Raw genomic sequence first — 19,528 nt, 5'->3', positions numbered from 1 at the left:
GACGACGCTTCATCCAGTCCCAAACATGCTCAATGGGGGACAGATCCGGGGATCTTGCTGGCCAGAGTAGTTGACTTACACCTTCTAGAGCACGTTGGGTGGCACGGGATACATGCGGACGTGCATTGTCCTGTTGGAACAGCAAGTTCCCTTGCCGGTCTAGGAATGGTAGAACGATGGGTTCGATGACGGTTTGGATGTACCGTGCACTATTCAGTGTCCCCTCGACGATCACCAGTGGTGTACGGCCAGTGTAGGAGATCGCTCCCCACACCATGATGCCGGGTGTTGGCCCTGTGTGCCTCGGTCGTATGCAGTCCTGATTGTGGCGCTCACCTGCACGGCGCCAAACACGCATACGACCGTCATTGGCACCAAGGCAGAAGCGACTCTCATCGCTGAAGACGACACGTCTCCATTCGTCCCTCCATTCACGCCTGTCGCGACACCACTGGAGGCGGGCTGCACGATGTTGGGACGTGAGCGGAAGACGGCCTAACAGTGTGCGGGACCGTAGCCCAGCTTCATGGAGACGGTTGCGAATGGTCCTCGCCGATACCCCAGGAGCAACAGTGTCCCTAATTTGCTGGGAAGTGGCGGTGCGGTCCCCTACGGCACTGCGTAGGATCCTACGGTCTTGGCGTGCATCCGTGCGTCGCTGCGGTCCGGTCCCAGGTCGACGGGCACGTGCACCTTCCGCCGACCACTGGCGACAACATCGATGTACTGTGGAGACCTCACGCCCCACGTGTTGAGCAATTCGGCGGTACGTCCACCCGGCCTCCCGCATGCCCACTATACGCCCTCGCTCAAAGTCCGTCAACTGCACATACGGTTCACGTCCACGCTGTCGCGGCATGCTACCAGTGTTAAAGACTGCGATGGAGCTCCGTATGCCACGGCCAACTGGCTGACACTGACGGCGGCGGTGCACAAATGCTGCGCAGCTAGCGCCATTCGACGGCCAACACCGCGGTTCCTGGTGTGTCCGCTGTGCCGTGCGTGTGATCATTGCTTGTACAGCCCTCTCGCAGTGTCCGGAGCAAGTATGGTGGGTCTGACACACCGGTGTCAATGTGTTCTTTTTTCCATTTCCAGGAGTGTATTTTGGTTCCACAGAAGCTAGCAGTGGCTCAGACTGCAACGGTTTCGTAACTGTCGTCGCCAGTCTGCAGAATGCTTGCAGATACTGTTTCAGCACTAATAGTGACCATCCTATGGCATAGTGATGGCTTCTTACGAGATAGACACTGCTGTGGTAATCAACGACTCGCAGCCGATTTTTAGTGTAACGGTAAGTAAAGTAAAGTGTCACGGTTTGCGGCGGAAAGGTATATACAGTATGACATCCATTACTCGTTATTAAAGAGACTTCAAACCACAATTCATACATCGGGGGTATTATAGCGCCCAACGTTCTGCTAGTCTGTCAGGCAGTTTCGCACACCATATTTCAGCAGCACAGTACCCTAGTACTTGTGGCGAAGAATATCATCTTCTCTGTTGCGCTGCGTGCATTGTCTTCACTGTACTGTAAGTTTGTCTGAACTGTAAACAATCGAATTGGTCTTATAGTATAACTGACCGTGGCTATTGGCTTACATTCGTCCAGAAAGCACTAGTACTGAATTGTGGACTTGAACGTATACGGCGAATCTGGTGTTTCCACAGGAATATAAGTAGGATCTCTGTCATTGCATATAAACAACGTTTAGAGGTTCTGACTGCTCGATTGGTCGGCACACCACATTCGTAGAATTAGTGCTCTTGCAAGAAGACGTAAGCATCTACATCTACATGGATACTCTGCATATCACATTTAAGTGCCTGGCCGAGGGTTCATCGAACCACCTTCACAATTCTCTATTATTCCAATGTTGCATAGCGCGAGGAAGGAACGAACACCTACATCTTTCTGTACGAGCTTTGATTTATTTTATTTTCTCATGGTGATCGTTTCTCCCTACGTAGGTCGGTGTCAACAAAATATTTTCGCATTCGAATGCGAAAGTTGGTGATTGGAATTTCGTGAGAAGATTACTCCGCAAGGAAAATGTCTATGTTTTAATTATGTCCGTTCCAAATCCTGAAGCAATTCAGTGATACTCCCTCCCATATTTCGCGATAATACAAAAAGTACTGCCCTTCTTTGAGCTTTTTCGATGCACTCCGTCAGTCCTATCTGGTAAGGATCCCACACCTCGCAGCAGTATCCTAAAAGAGGACGGACAAGTGTACTGTAGGCAGTCTCCTTAGTAGATCTGTTACATTTTCTGAGTGTCGTGCCAATAAAACGCGGTCTTTGGCTAGCCTTCCCCACAGTATTTTCTATATGCTCCTTCCAATTTAAGTTGTTCGTAACTGTAATTCCTAGATATTTAGTTGAATTTAAGGCCTTTAGATTTGACTGAGTTATCGTGTAACCAACGTTTAACGGATTCCTTTTAGCACTGATGTGGATGACCTCACACTTTTAACTTTTTAGGGTGAATTACCCATTTTCGCACCATACAGAAATCTTTTCTAAATTGTTTTGCAATTTGTTTTAATTTTCTGATGACTTTACTAGTCGAGAAAAGACAGCGTCATCTGCAAACAACATAAGACGGCTCCTCAGATTGTCTCCCGTATCGTTTATGTAGATGTGGGACAGCAAAGGGCCTATAACACTACCTTGGGGAACGCCAGAAATCGCTTCTGTTTTACTCGATGACTTTCCGTCAGTTACTACGAACTATGACCTCTCTGACGGGAAATCACGAATCCAGTCACATAACTCAGAGGATATTGCGTAAGCTCGAAATTTCACTACAAGTAGCTTGTGGAGTGCAGTGTCAAAAGCTTTCTGGAAATCCAGAAATTTGGAATCAATTTGAAATCCCTTGTCGATAGCACACAACACTTCGTGCGAGTAAAGAGCTAACTGTGTTTCACAAGAACGATGGACCCTATGACCTCACTGTCTGTTCCCTTCCCCTGAATCAACCAACCAACAAGAAAGATGTTTTCTAAATCCGTGTTGACTGTGTGTCAGTAGACCGTTTTCTTCGAGGTAATTTATAATGTTCGAACACAATATACAGGGTTGTCACCTAACGTTACCGCTGGATATATTTCGTAAACCACATCAAATACTGACGAACCGATTCCACAGACCGATCATGATGAGAGGAGCTAGTGTAATTGTTTAATACAAACCATACAAAAATGCACGGAAGTGTGTTTTATAACACAAACCTACGTGTTTTTAAATCGAACCACGTTAGTTTTGTTAGCACATCCGAATATATAAACAAATACGTAATCAGTGCCGTTTGTTGCATTGTAAAATGTTAATTACATTCGGAGATATTGTAACCTAAAGTTGACGCTTGAAAACTCCGACGTTCAGTTGCGTGTTGTAACAAACACGGGCCACGGTCGGCGAGCAGCATCTGCAGGGACATGTTTACGATGACGACCGTGTTTACGAGTGTGGCTGTAGTGCACTGTTGTGGTTTGGTCTAGCTATCGCAGTGTCCGCATGTAGCGCTTGCTGCTATTGTTATTCTGCACTCGTCTCCACACGCAGACCAACTGTAGAAACGAATTAGGCAAAAACTGACTTCAGAACTTCTAAGTGTAAATACTAATTCGAACTTGAGGTGGAAGTAGCGTGTTATAGATTCTGTCAATCACCTGAATCCCTTGAGACTTAATCCGTAAGTACATTTTGGTTGTTCTCTAAAACAATTGATGTTACACGGAATAATTTTCTGTCATGATTTCGGATATATATATATCAAATTCCTATTCCAAAGAAAAGTACTGTAAGGATAATATCTGGTGTCCATTCCCGACACTCGTATAGGCGAATTTTTAAAGATAATGTCCACTGACAGCCATCTTACAATACAAAAAAAAATGGTTCAAATGGCTCTGAGCAGTATGGGACTCAACTGCTGAGGTCGTAAGTCCCCTAGAACTTAGAACTACTTAAACCTAACTAACCTAAGGACAACACACACATCCATGCCCGAGGCAGGATTCGAACCTGCGACCGTAGCGGTCGCGCGGTTCCAGACTGTAGCGCCAGAACCGCACGGCCACCAGCGGCCGGCTTACAATACATTTATTCGTAATTAATTACTGAAAATAATAATGCCATTCAAAAGCATTCACAGTCAGTATCCACAACTTTTCATTACTCTTGCACAGTAAAAAAGTAAGTCACACCTGTGCGATTCCGTTATGGACACAGACAAGCCAAATGGGACCGACCGACCACCGTGTTATCATATGATAAATGGCGTCATTTGGATTTGGTATGAAGGGGTTGGGGTTAGGACACCACTCTCTCGGCCGTTGTCAATTTAGCAGATCTGCTGCACCAATTATTCAGTCATGTAGATTCTAAAGTGGCCTGGCGAGGAGGAGTGCACCTCGTTCCAGTTTACTCACCAAGGATTAAATCCCTGGCTATACCAAGACGAGAACTACTGTCTTCTACACAGCAGACAGCAACGATGACCACTCAGCGACGGAGGTGGATAGTATAGTATGTAGCCATAAAATGTTCGACCATTTTCTTCTGAATTAAAGGCGGTGGCTGGCAATGAAAACAACTTTGTGTTAGAACTGAAGTGATCTTTGCTTGACATCCATGTCTAAGGATTTTGGAATGTGGCTGGATTACGTTCCTTATATTAATTTCAAAGTAAAATTCTGGTCTTGTAATTTACCAACGTGTAGCCATATTATGGTTGAGAAAAGGCATAATATTTGTAAATGAATTCGGACACTCCACATCATTGCGAACTTATCGGAAATACGATCTACGAATCATGTAAATAGCTGACGAATAGAACTGCCAGCGTTAGATATCACGTACGGTTCAGAATTCATAATGAGTTGTGTTCTGCTATTTAACTAATATGTGATACGAAATTAATTCTAATTAGAAGTACTCGTCTTGGCGTTTTAATGTTCGCGAGCAGTAGCATAGCTCTCTTCCGTCATGGCAGAGGGTACTTCAGCTACTAGTGATCAGTATATTTCTTTTTTCCTGCCTCAGATACAGTGAACAGCCAGCTGCGGGCTTCAGATTACGGAACCTTAACAACTGCATTCGTGCACCTCACAGAGCTCCCCTACGCTCCGCAAATGCATTTAGCAAACGCGTTCAATTTTCCGAAGCTCAAAAGGAGGGTGTTTTGTGGCAGTGGGCTGTGCGTGCCGGCCGGATTAATTGCAGTGTGATGAGGTTTTGTTTGCCGCCCCGGGTGCCGCCACATTGTGCGGACATTCTTTGTGCTGGATGTAGCTGGAAATGAGTTCTGCCACTGCGCCAGACTGACAAGCCAGTTCCCCACTCCCCACGAACCCGCCGCCGCCGCCAGATAGGCTGCAACGTGCCGACTTATTTTCTTTGTGGGGACTTACCGGCTCGACGTATTCCTGTTCTCATATCCGCTCAAACATTCTAGAAGAGCAGCTTTTGTACGCGCACTTTCCTACAGCCAGCATACCCTAACATTTTCATACAGTTGAGCACCCGCATTCTTCCTTATACCGTTTGGCACTAAAACTGCTGATTTACATGACAAATGGTCCTTTGACGTAAATTATGTCTTTAAATGGACTACAAAAAATATACTTAGAGAACTATAGGCAGCGTAAGAAGAGGGTAACAATATTGATACGGAGAAAAGATACTCTGTTAGCCGCAACGTGGTAAGGCTGACATACAGTATTTGCTAGGTGCTCAGTAATATGACAAGGAGATTATGCACTTATGTATCGTTTTCAAAGTACAAATCGAACCTTTCTATTACCTATCAAATCAATACAAATATATTTCAACATTCATTTGCGAATGATACGTTTATAAATGTTATACAGCTAGGCCTATGTCTTGTAATTTTGTCGTTTTATTTTCGGTGTACATCATCTATCAGTCCTCGATTGCTGACCCAATCAGAAGGCTACATCAAGGGTATTTGCCATATGTGACTTAAAAGAGTATTTCATATTTTATTACTTGCTACTCACATTACTGATTCTGAATAAGTTTCGGTTTTGCTTACACTATATGAGTGCTCGCCTCTCGCAACTGAAAGGGTGTTACTGTTGTTTTGCAATGATGTGTTACACACTAGTCTATTCATCGAAAATTTTTGTTCACTTGGTACCGTGTTGCTGTGTTCTAAGACAAGGCAAGCGCACATCTAACTTAAGTGGATGCATACTTCGCTGATGCAGACGTTTAGAGCGCTTGAACCAATACGTTCACGACTTACTGCAAATACATTTAACACAGTGTTGTACAGTAAACGTAGCCTTGAAGTACATTACATAAGAAGTACGTAATTGGAAATTCATAATTTACTATAGCCCAGAAATGTCCCTAATCAGTTCGTAGATTCTTACCACAAAGACCATGAAGTTCAGTTTTTTATGCAGCTGGTCACTGTAAAATATACAACTCATTCTACTGAGTTTCTCACACAAATTAAGCACCTTCTAAACCCAGATGTTCAACAGCTGCAAGAATTTAAATTGCTCTTTCACAAAGGTTACACGTTTGCCACCTAACAGTGATCTGTATTGCCACCTACTACGCGTTACTACCCAAGGTGCTGAAGTATATCGCACATCATGTTGCCACTAGACACAAACGTGTATACTGACTACAGTGTAGAAATGCTGTGTCTTTGTTTCATAACGATGGTGGCCGATCACAGTAACTTAGTTCCGTCGTATGTCACCTCCTTCAGTCTGTACATGTGTTAGTTAAAAGCTGATCGTGGTTTACAGTGTGTGCTTACCATATATTCACGCAGTCCTGAGTGAGCTGAAGATTCTTTTAATATAGAGACAGTAACGGAATTCGAAAGATATGGTTACTGCGCAGGCGGCCAAATTTTACGACGAAGGAATTTCCAAGCTCGTCCATCGCTACGATAAGTGCCTTAATTTAAATGGCAACTATGTAGAAAAGTAGTATTTAAGTGTGGCTTTCATCTGTTATATAATAAAAAAAATCCCAATACTTACTTTATTTTTAATTACAAAACGTAATGTACTTTGTGGATAGCCATCGTATAATGCTGTCCTTAACGCATTTCCCAATCTCTTTGAGAGTTGCTTTTCCTTAGAACGTTCTAAACGGGGTACTAGCAGTAAAAGCCAGCTTGGGTGGCTGACTAGCGGGATATCATGTACAACAAAGCGGGAATTATACAAAAATGTTAGAAGTAGTCACAAACAACCTACAGTAGGCCATTACAAACAGGTGATTAAAAATGTTACTAGGAAGGCAAAGAGTATGCAAATAGAATAGCTAATTGGCAGGATAGAATTAAAACCACACATCCACATCTACATGATTACACTGCAATTCACACTTAAGTGCTTGGAAGAGGGTTCATCGAACCATTTTCATACTACTTCTTTACCATTCCACTCTCGAATGGCACGTGGGAAAAAGGAACACCTAAATCTCTCCGTTCGAACTCTGATTTCTCTTATTTTACTATGATGATCATCCCTCCCTACGTAGGTGGGTGTCAACAAAATATTTCCGCATTCGGAAGAGAAAGTTGGCGATTGAAATTTCGTAAATAGATCTCTCCGCAAAGAAAACCGCCTTTGTTTCAGTGACTGCCACCGCAACTCGAGTATCATATCAGTGACACTCTCACCCCTGTTACGCGATAATACGAAACGAGCTGTCCTTCTTTCCACTATTTCGATGTCCTCCGTCAATCCTACGTGGTAACGATCCCATACCGCACAGCAATTTTACAGCAGAGGACGGACAAGTGTAATGTAGGCTGTCTCTTTAGTCGGTTTGTCGCATCATCTAAGTGTTCTGCCAACAAAGCGCAGTCTTAGTTTCGCCTTCCCCACAATATTATCTATGTGGTCTTTCTCATTTAAGTTGCTCGTAATTGAAATTCCTAGGTAATTAGTCGAACTGACAGCCCTTATATTTGTGCGATTTACCGTATACCCAAAATTTATCCGATTTCTTTTAGTACGCATATGGATGACCTCGCACTTTTTTTTGTGTAGTGCTAATTGCCACTTTTCGCACCATACAGAAATTCTCTCTACATCATTTTGTAATTGGAATTGAACGTCTGATGATTTTACTAGACGGTAAATTATAGCGTCATCTATCTAAGGGGGCTGCTCAGATTATCACCTAGATCATTTACATAAATCAAGAACAGCAGAGGGCCTATGACACTACCTTGCGGAACGCCAGATATCAATTCTGTTCTACTCGATGATTTACCGTCTAGGACTACGAACTGTTACCTCTCTGAGAGGAAATCACGAATCCAGAGAGAAAACAGTTCGTAGTGACCACATGGTCAGTTGTGAAGGAAGTGTCTGGTCAGCAGCACAAGGTTGACGATGTAAAGTCAGTTCGTAGTCAGAATATTTGTGATACTGATAAATCAGATACATGTACAGTATTTAACAATCATTTTCTGAGCATTGATGGTGAATTAAATAAAAAGTTTAGTTTCTGCAAGGAATCATATTACTCTCTCGGCAAATGCTTTTCCGAGATTCATGTCTGAAACTCTCCTCTCTTGTACAGACAAGGGGAAGACAGAGTCAGTAATTACATCACTGACGACTAAGGACTCTCATGGATATGATGGAGTACCTGGCAGAATATTAAAGTTCCGTGTTTTACATGTTAGCCTTGTACTTAGCCATATTTGTAATTTTTTCTTCAGGAATGGTCAGTTTCTTGAGCGATTAAAGTACTCAGTAGTAAAGCCGCTTCATAAAAATAGAGAAAGGGATAATTAGACAATTTTAGACCTGTTTGTATGCCATCAGCGTTTCTTAAAGTTATTGAAGAGGCTGTGTATGTAAGGATAATTGGTCATTTTATATCACACGATTTGCTATCAAATGTAGAGTTGAGCTCTAGAAATCGTTTAACAACTGAAAGTGCTGTATTCTCTTTTCTCTGTGAGGTACTGGATGGGCTAAACAAAAGGTTTCGAACGCCTGGCATATTTTTTGATTTAACTAAGGCATTTGATTGTGTTGATCACAAAATATTGCTCCAGAAGTTGGACCATTATGGAATACGGGGAGTAGTTCTCAATTGGTTCATCTCTTACTTTAGCAACAGGCAGCAAAAGGTCATTATTCACAACGGTGATAACGCCTGTAATGTGGGGTCTGAGTGGGGTACTGTCAAGTGGGTGGTGCTCCAGGGATTAGTGTTGAGGCCGCTCCTGTTTCTTATTTATATAAAAGATATGCCCTCTAGTATTACGGGTAACTCTAAAATATTTCTTTCCGCTGATATATATACTCTTTAGTGTCGTTTCTTGTTAAAAATATCAGCTTACTCCCAAAAATAAGCAGCTTTCACTCAGTTAATACTCGGCAGAAATCCAACCTGCATTTGTATCGGACTTCCTTAACTCTTGTGCAGAAGCGTGTGCAGTATACTGCTGCATCCATTTTCAATAATCTATCGTAAGAATTCAAAAGTCTTAGCAGTAATACACACGCTTTCACATCGAAACTGAAGAGTTTCCTCTTGGGTCACTCCTTCTATTCTTGTTGGGGAGTTCCTTGAAAACGTAAGCTAATTCTTATGTTATACTGTTGACTGCGTTTACTGAAACTTTTCACCTCACTTTTTTGGGTCCATAAACATTTTATTTTATCTGTTATTACTTTAATGTTGTAATTTCATGTACTGACACGCTCCATGATCTTGGAGGTTTGCTCCTCAAATTGACCCTACGGAACGTGACGTGTACATAAATAAATAAAAGAGAGAGAGACTACATTACTTTGAGAAGTAATTTTTTTTCAAATATCTTTTTAGTTTATTTCAATGGCGAAACATTCTCATAAGGAAATCGAACAAATTTTCTAGGGGTCAGTGATGAACTTTCAGAGCTCACACGGCGAAGTTGCTGCGTCTGAGAAATGCTCATGAAGTACATAGAGTGTGAAAATGTGCTAACGGAGATATAGCAAACCATGAGTATTCAAGCAGAGAAAGAAGAATGATAGACATTGTATTAGTGCACAAGTTTGCAGCGTTTCACCAAAAGATTAATAAACACAACAGATAGAAGTAACAGAGACTTTGGTCAGCAATAGTATATTCTCCTTCACTATTTACAACAGTCCACAAACGCTGGGGTAACTTTTCGATTCCGCGACTACAAAAGTCCCGTGTGCAATGATCCGACACATTTTTATGTGGAAAGGTAGTTCTTTGAAGGTTATTCGATAGAAATCGGAAAATGTGAAAATCCGTCGACGCAAAATCAGGTGAATGCGGTGGGTGCGATGTTACTTCCCAACACAACTCCTGTATAGCGTTTTTTGCCAGTCTAGGAGAATGTACTCGGACGTTATCGTGAAATAGCCTCACTCCACGCAGTCTTCCTGGGCGTTGTTCTTGGAATTTGTCTGCAAGACCTCACAGTTGTTGGCAATAAATGTCAGCAGTGATAGTTACTCGTCGGGGAAGCAATTCGTAGTACACCATACCGTCGCTGTTCCACCACATGCATAGCATTATCTTTTGTGGATGCGTGCAAGTCTTTCAACATGGAAATGTTGCTTTGTTAGGTTCAGCCATTCCTTTCTTTTCCTTATTTCGCTTAAAGACAACATTTCTTGTTGCCAGTAACGAAAAAGGATAGGAATGGAACGTGTTGTTCACGAGCCAATTGATGACGAGGAAGCAGAGATACACATATGGCCACGCACAGATTTTTGTGATTCAGATTTAGAGTATACAGTTCCCATAAACCCAATTTATCAACCTTCCCCGTTGCATGCAAATGCCGGACGATGGTGGAATGACCACAGTTCATCTAATTTGCTAGTCCTCAAGTACATTGACGCGGATTATTGTACATTAAGGTGGGTAGAACGTCAAACGGGCCGACTTGGAGCAGGAGAGGCACCACAGGACATTTTAATTTCCACTGTCTATACTTTTACAAGTAAATTCATAAAACTTTCTCAGCATGACCAGGAAGGATTCAGGATTCACACTCGTAGCAGCGGAAGTTCAAAACCATAACAAAATAATTTTTTTTTTTACATGTGAAATTTCATCATTTTTTCACTTACTATTGGCTGCATTTGTTGCTATAGGTACAATTTCTTCATAGGTAAGAGAGACTGTTCGATGAATTTTGCACAGCATACAAACCATACTTACAGGTTTCTGAAACTCTAGAATTTATTTAATTTATGAAAAATTTAATGAGCTGTTACGTTTTAAACTTTATATTTAGAAAAAAATCCAGTTTTGTAATTAATTATCCCAATTTTTAACACAGTTTTCAATAGATTTGGAAAGTTCTAGAGTTTCATACACCTGTAAGTATGGTTTGTATGCTGTGCAAAATTCATCAAAGAATCTCTCTTACTTGTGAAGAGAAATGTAGCTATAGCAACAAATGCAGCCAACGGTAAGTGAAAAAATGATGAAATTTCATATCTACAAAAATTTATTTTGTTATGTTTTTGCACTTCCACTGCTATGAGTGTAAACCCTGAACCCTTCCTGGTCATGCTGATAAAGATTTATGAATTTATTTGTAAAAGTATAGACAGTAGAAAATAAAATGTCCGGATGTGCCTCTCCTGCTCCAAGTCGGCCTGTTTGACGTCCTACCCCCCTTAATGCGTTTAAACGGGTTTCATCAATCAGAAACGACCTTCCAGAACATAGAGACTCACTAATGTCAAAACTATTCTCCTTAAAACGAGAAAACCATTTTCTTGACGTGTTGTGTCCAACGATATTATCCCAATACATGGGGATAATGTCTCTGGTTGCCTCCGCCGCTGTCACACCTCTGTTCAACTCAAACAGACGAATACCCCCGAAATGTTCATATTTCTTCACTAGGCACTTCCATTTTCTAGTGTCCATTGCTCCACTCATTATCTTCAAATGACCACAAATAAACTAAAATAGCGACAGTGAACAACAAATAAAAAATCACAATCGATAAATAAACCCACAGCAACAAGAATACCAACGTGCAAAACGAAAACGCCACGAAATTATTCACCAACCTAACGGTAGTGTAAGAAAGGGAGATCTGCCCCTGTGATTTATAGCCACCTCCCCCACTTGTTGCTTTCAACATCATCCCATTCCTCTTCTGCCCCTTACCCCCTGCCCCCATAGGCCACTTGTGGGGCTATCCTGCGCTTATAAAGGATGCCAATCACTATAGTTTGGTACCCTATATGACTGCCGGATGATTTTCCAAGATGGCCTCATGTTGATTAATATTATTTATTCCCCAGAATCGCTGCTGCAATCAAAACATGGATACCCAAGATAACTCTGCCACTATAACCATATCGCTAATAGCGTCTTATTGGTGTATTTGATGACACAAAATGGATGTTGGATTTTTCAGGTTAGATTTATCTTAATTAACATAATTTATGATGCAATATGGCTGCTACAATAAAAAATACCTGTCCAAGATTTCCCCACCTGGTCTAAAAGGGTTGTTTCAATTTCTATGGTACTGCAGTCACCTACTACCACTAATCTTCCACATCATCCGTCCATCAGGCATCAGATAGATTCAGCAATCGTCCTGTGTATGCTGTAGTGAAACGTCAGTCATCATGAAATGTCATCAGCGATCTACCATCTGGAGTCAAGATAAAACACTGACTCACACAGTCAAATATAGGTATCATTAACCCTTTCCTCTCTCTCTAAGTGCTCATTATTATTCACTATGCATATGTGTTTTCGTTTATTATCATTGTTTCTCGCTAAGGATAACAGTGTCCTGATGTATTGGAGCAGATATCAGCAGACACATTACCTGATACATCTGAACTGAACACACAACTTTTGCTGGATACTGAGCTTATGTTGTCTATATCACTACTCAATGAGCCACAGCTAAATATATTCAGTATACTTAGATTCACCACTAGTTATCAAGTGGCTGCCCACGGATGAAAACGTGTTGGTGTGGGCATAGCACTGGATAGCAACTGCGAAGCAACGATAGATATCCTTAATGTTCAATGAAGTCCTAATGTGCAATGTACAAGGATGGAGTGGTGATATCTATATAACATGATGTATTACATTGAGACTGTGATGGCTGCAGAGTGTTGCCATTATCATCCTCCTCTAGACATCTACATATTTGACAAGAAAGTGTTCATCAACGACACATATGGAGCTCCAACACCGAAGTTAACAACAGGAGACTCTTAGCAGTGCATTTCACTACACAATTAAACTGTTTCGAATTGGTGCTCTGTACAGTGCATTATGGAATGTGACAGACAGACTGAGACAGTACAACCCATATATCAATGCACTATTAAAGGATTTTGTGAGCTATTTATGTGAACATAGCGTGCATGTGGAACAGTTAGAACAATGTACAAATTCATGTAATCATGCAGCAATGAAGTCTGCTACTATCACCATCGTAGGTATTAAAGACATACAACCAGAATTTACGGATGGAATACTTAAGTATACTGCCAGAAAAAGTTGCAACACCAACAAAATAATTAATATAGACTAATGACATTTTCGGAATGCATTTGTCTGGATAACATAGTTAAGTGATTAAATTCGCAAGATCACATGTTAGTGTAAGCACAAGATACGCCACTGCAAGTGTGAAATGTTGGTACATTAACAACCGGTCTAACGACCACAATTGGAAAAAGCAGAGAGAAGAATACTGAAACAAATCAAGCTTTTAAAATGTAAGTAATAAATACACATTACTGATACAGATATCCATTATAGAAAGTGTCCTATGTAATGGTCTATTGCATAACCATCGATATATAAGACATTGCACAATCATATGAACATCCATAAATTATGTCATACAGGTGCCGGATGTCGCTTTGTGGGGTGGAGTTACATACATATTGCACTTGGGCGGCGTGTACATAGATTGTTATTGCTGTTTGTGGATGACAGTGGAATTGTTGTCTGATTATGACCCGTATGTGCTCGATTAGAGACAGATCTCATGATCGAACAGCCCTAGGCAACATGTCGACACACTGCAGATCATGTTGAGTTACAATAGCGGTATGTGGGGGAGCGTTATCCTGTTGGAAACGACCCCTGGAATGCTGTTCCTGAATGGCGGCACAGCAGGTCGACTCGACAATCTGGTGTATGATTCTACAGGTAGGTTGCATGGGATAACCAAAAGACTGCTCCTGCTGTCATATGAAATCACACCCTAAATCATAACTCCAGATGTAGATCCTGTGTGGTATCTAGCACACAAACAGACTGGTTCGCTTGGCCCTCAAGTAGCCTCCTTCTAATCAATACACGGCCATAACTGGCACCCAGACAGAACCGGCTTCCATCAGGAAATGCACGCTACAGGTCGCATGACTCGGAGCTGTTCTTGAAGTAATCGATTTGTAACATTTCCTTGTGTCACTGTGGTGCCAGATGCTACTGAAATTGCTGCTGCAGATGCACTACGATGCGCCAGCGCCATACGCTGAACGCGATAGCCTTCCCTCTTCGCAGTGCCTCATGGCAGAGACCATAAGGCTTCACTCAGAACTGCAGAAGTCTCATCTGTTACATCTCCTTTTTACGTAACAGTAATACTAGTGTCGATCGTCAATTGAAGCTCATGGTATTCACATTTGCTACGTAAGTTAAAATCTGAAACGCGATGATTTTTCTGTTATATAATTATTGAGAAGCCACATCAGCTACTTTAATTTACGACAAGTTAGATAAGTAATTAAAGATAATTGAGGCTCACTGTAGACCATTTTGATACTTTTCTCTTTTGTGAAACTTAATTTAAACCTAGATTATAGATGTGATATGGCATAGGTCATCCTTCGATTCATTGTAGAACTTGGAAACCCACTCAGGGAATATTTCTTCACATTTTTGTTGAACGCAGTTGGTTTTTAACATCCTGTATTAAAATATTTCCTTTTATCAATAGTGCAATTTATAAACAATATTTTGTGAGTAGAATAAAATTTTCAATGGTAAACGTAACTGCTTTTTCGACGTTATTTTACCAGCTAACCAAAAATAGGAAAGCCTTGAACCCCTTCCACTAAATTTAGTTAGTATTAAGATTCTTTTACAGGGACTGCAGTGGAGCTGACGCTGAAATCATTAAGTATTTGGTTATATCATCGCTAGTCTCATTGAACTCTTCTGAACTCTACATGTCATGTGTGGTCTGGCGTCTCCTTACCAGCAACAGGTCTCAGGTTCAAACTAGTCAATTCCCTAAAAAACACGCTCAGAGCGTCGTTGCGCGAAAGTGGTAGGGAGACACGACATAGAACAACAGACACCACGCAGAATGTTAGACATTTCTGCCCTTCGTTCCTTCTGATAACTGCATGGAAACAGGCATCATGCTCATCCCTTTGTCAGTTGTCTTTAGACGTTATGTTGTAGACTATGCCTTCAAAATAATAATCGTCAGTTCTATAAGCACATTACTATCTGTCAATTGATTCAGGCCAGAGAAAACGGACTATCGCATTTAATAGGCTTGAAACATGTAACAACGTTTGTAATATCACCAAGGCAAGCAATAACCTACACTTACAAAGTTGTGAAGTTGTGGAAATACCCCTTAGCTCATGTTACATTGATGGTCTAAATGCATCTATAATACAAATAGTAAAACAGGTTGAATTATATGTGAATATTAATACATTTAAAATAGTGATAAAGAAAACAGAACGGAGAATAAACTTTAGACACAACGATTTAATACAGCCACTATTAGTTTCTGAAGGAGATGAAATTTAAAAAACTATTCAGATAAATGTTTTGAGTTAGTTCAGTTTGTACATTTACTACCATTTAGCAAAAATCGTGTTAAGTGTGGTACAAAGTGCAATGGATAATCTCTTATACATTCAGGAACGGCAAGATGTTGCTGAAGGAAATAAGATCCCCCTTGTGAAATCAGTATGGAAAATGCCCCATGTTTCTGTAACTGATGAGGAGAGTACGAAATTGTTAAAGGTATCGAATGCTGGTATTAAGCTGCCATTAACTTTCAGTACATGGGAACTGTCTGAATATCCCATGTTACTTACTACATCCTGGCAGAAATAGGCTATTAATCAAACGGTTCAATTAGAAACACTCACTTCATATTAATAGCGCTGCAAGCTGACAGGAAGGGAAGCCTGAAGCATGATTCAAATGAATTCGACGACTGTAAAATAACTACTGATACTTCTGAAGGCCCCAGAGGTACTGACTGTCGGCCGTTTCATCCTCAGGTGACAGGCGTCACTCACTGTGAATATAGAAAAGCATGTGGTCAGTACACCAATCTCCCATCCCGTCTTCATTTTTCGTGACCAGATCCACTACTTCTCAATCAAGTAGCTCCTCGATTGTCCTCACAAGGGTTGAGTGCACCCTGCTTAAAAATAGTGCTTTGCGCACCGAAACGGTCACCCACCGAAGTGCTAGCCAAATATGACAACACTTAATTTTAGAGAGCTAATGGGATGGATACCTTTTGAAGATATGCTGACATCATTTAAAATACACACATCAAAAAAAGTTTTGCATCACCTCCGTTCCGAGAGTTCCGGAATCTGTACAGAAATTGGAATGGAGATAAACATAAATATCATTTCCGCCCTTTTTATTGATCATGAAAACCACACAGTGCACCTTGTACCACTATACAGCGAAACCTTCAGAGGTAGTGGTCCAGACTGCTGTACACACCGGTACCTCTAATACCTAGTATCACGTCCTCTTGCAGTGATGCATGCCTGTATTCGTCGTGGCATACTACACACAAGTTCATCAAGGCACCGCTGGTCCAGATCGTCCCACTCCTCAATGGTGATTCGGCGTAGATCCCTCAGTGTGGTTGGTGGGTAACGTCGCCCATAAACAGCCCTTTTCAATCTATCCGAGGTATGTGTCGATAGTATTCGTGTCAGGAGAACATGCTGGCCACTCTAGTCGAGCGACGTCGTTATCCTGAAGGAAGTCATTTAAAAGATGTGCACGATGGGGGACAAATTGTCGTCCATGAAGACGAATGCCTCGCCAATATGCTGCCGATATGGTTGCATTATCGGTCGGAGGATGGCATTCACGTATCGTACAGCCATTACGGCGCCTTCTGTGACCACCAGCGGCGTACGTCGGCCCCACATTATGCCACCACAAAAGAGCTGGACAGTGTGCGTGAGGCATTCAGCCTGACCGGGTTGCCTCGAAACACGTCTCCGACGATTGTCTGGTTGGTTGAAGGTATATGCGACACTCATCGATGAAGAGGACGTAATGCCAATCCTGAGCGGTCCATTTGGCATGTTGTTGTGCCCATCTGTACCGCGTTGCATGGTGTCGTGATTGCAAAGATAGACCTCGTCATGGATGTCGGGAGTGAGGTTCCGCATCATGCAGGGTACTGCGCACAGTTTGAGTCGTAACACGACGTCCTGTGCTTGCATGAAGAACATTGTTCAACATGGTGACGTTGCTGTCAGGGTTCCTCAGAGCCGTAATCCATAGGTAGCGTTCATCCACTGCAGGAATAGCTCTTGGGAGGCCTGAGCGAGGCATGTCATCGACAGTTCCTGTCTCTCTGTATCTCCTCCATGTCGAAAAAACATCGCTTTGTTTCACTCAGAGACGCCTGGAGACTTCCGTTGCTGAGAGCCCTTCCTGGCACAAAGTAACAATACGGATGCGATCGAATCGCGGTATTGACCGTCTAGGCATGGTTGAACTACAGACAACACGAGCCGTGTACCTCCATCCTGGTGGAATGACTGGAAATGATAGGCTGTCGGACCCCTTCCGTATAATAGGCGCTGCTCGTGCATGGTTGTTTACATCTTTGGGCGAATTTAGTGACATCTCTGAACAGTCAAAGGACTGTGTCTGTGATACAATATCAGCAGTCAACGTCTGACTTAAGGAGTTCTGGGATCCGGGGTGATGCAAAGCTTTTTTTGATGTGTGTACCTTATCATACAGGCACAATCATTTGCAGTGCAGTATTTTATGGATACATAATATTTAAAATCATACTGAAATTAGGAACCTGGAATCTTAGAGATGCCCATTCCTGTAGTGGCATAAGCAGAAGTATGGAGATGAAGAAAATAGTTTCACGTGTGCATCAGATAATTTAAATTTACTATTAACTTAGATGAGAAATGTATTACGGTTTTTTAAAAAAAATGTTATTATTGCAACTCCTCCTCCTCCTCCTCTGTCGACAGATCTTAATAAACTCCCCTACATGTGTAATTAAGGTTTAAACAAGGCTCTATGGTAAGAGATTTATTCATGTTACGTATCCATTTATTCATAAAATTTAATCCACCTGTGTTGTCAATGGCAACCAGAACAGGATAAAGAGTCTTTGATACGTACTATGGAACTGTCAGTGATCACGTGCTGCCTGCACCAGTTAACCTGTGTGTGTGACAAGATATGCTGAGTCGTACGAAATTATTTCGTGAACTCAGTTACATTTCTTATCTGCTAATCACAATTTGCTCATCTTCTCAGCAACATTTATACTCATGTCGAAAACTTTTCGTTTTCAATGAGGATTTTATTTTGCGAATAAGAAAAACAGCAATATATGGTCAAATTATTTACAATATATACTCTCAGTCTTTAAAAAAACGTTAGAGCTGTTTCCAATTAAAATGCTGACAATCAACTTTACTATTTAATTATTTATGTAACAATGAAATTCACCAAACAGCCGTTCAATTGAGATGTTATTTTATTTTATTTTCCTACCAGTTTCGGCTGTTCATATTGTCATCTTCAGATCCCAGAAAGTAATCGATATTAGCACACTAGGACCATATACTTCTGGATTTCGCAGCTCAAATATTTCCTTCAAAGTCATGACTGCAAGTCTATATTTGGTGACACACATATAATGGATCAAAGACACCCAATGAAGTACTCTATTTAGAACTTTACCAGACTCTCTTTTCTTTTCAGAGAATTGAGCATGTCTGAAAATGAAGGTGAAGTCGTCAAACCACCCAATATATACGGTAGGGTTTATTTTCATGTTTTAGAGGGAGTGAGTTTGCAGCATACTATTGCACTTGAATTAATGGCGGGCTACCAGAGATCATTCACGAATTTAGGAAGCTCCCTTTCCAGAATAGGTAGAGAGGCATTTTAACAATGGGATGGATCTTGGTGACTGTAGACTTAAAGATGCGGGCATATGAGATCCCGTACCAAACTGCAACTCTAATCATTGAGTACGTTAAAGCTGGCACACAGTATACCTGGTGCCCATCGATGCTAGTAGGATGGACGAAGAAACTGCTGTTAGCCTGTGGTAGCTTGTGGACTGGGATGGTGTCCTACATTGTATCACCAAAATATTGGAAATCTCAACATCGTGTTGTAGCTATATATCACTGACCAGGTCCTCAACCGATTCCTACATGATTGTTCTTATTATTCAAGCCCCATAGAAATAAGAAG

The sequence above is a fragment of the Schistocerca nitens genome, chromosome 3, assembly GCF_023898315.1.
Source record: "Schistocerca nitens isolate TAMUIC-IGC-003100 chromosome 3, iqSchNite1.1, whole genome shotgun sequence".
In the NCBI taxonomy this organism is placed as follows: domain Eukaryota; kingdom Metazoa; phylum Arthropoda; class Insecta; order Orthoptera; family Acrididae; genus Schistocerca; species Schistocerca nitens.
Note: the sequence above shows the minus strand (reverse complement) of the source record.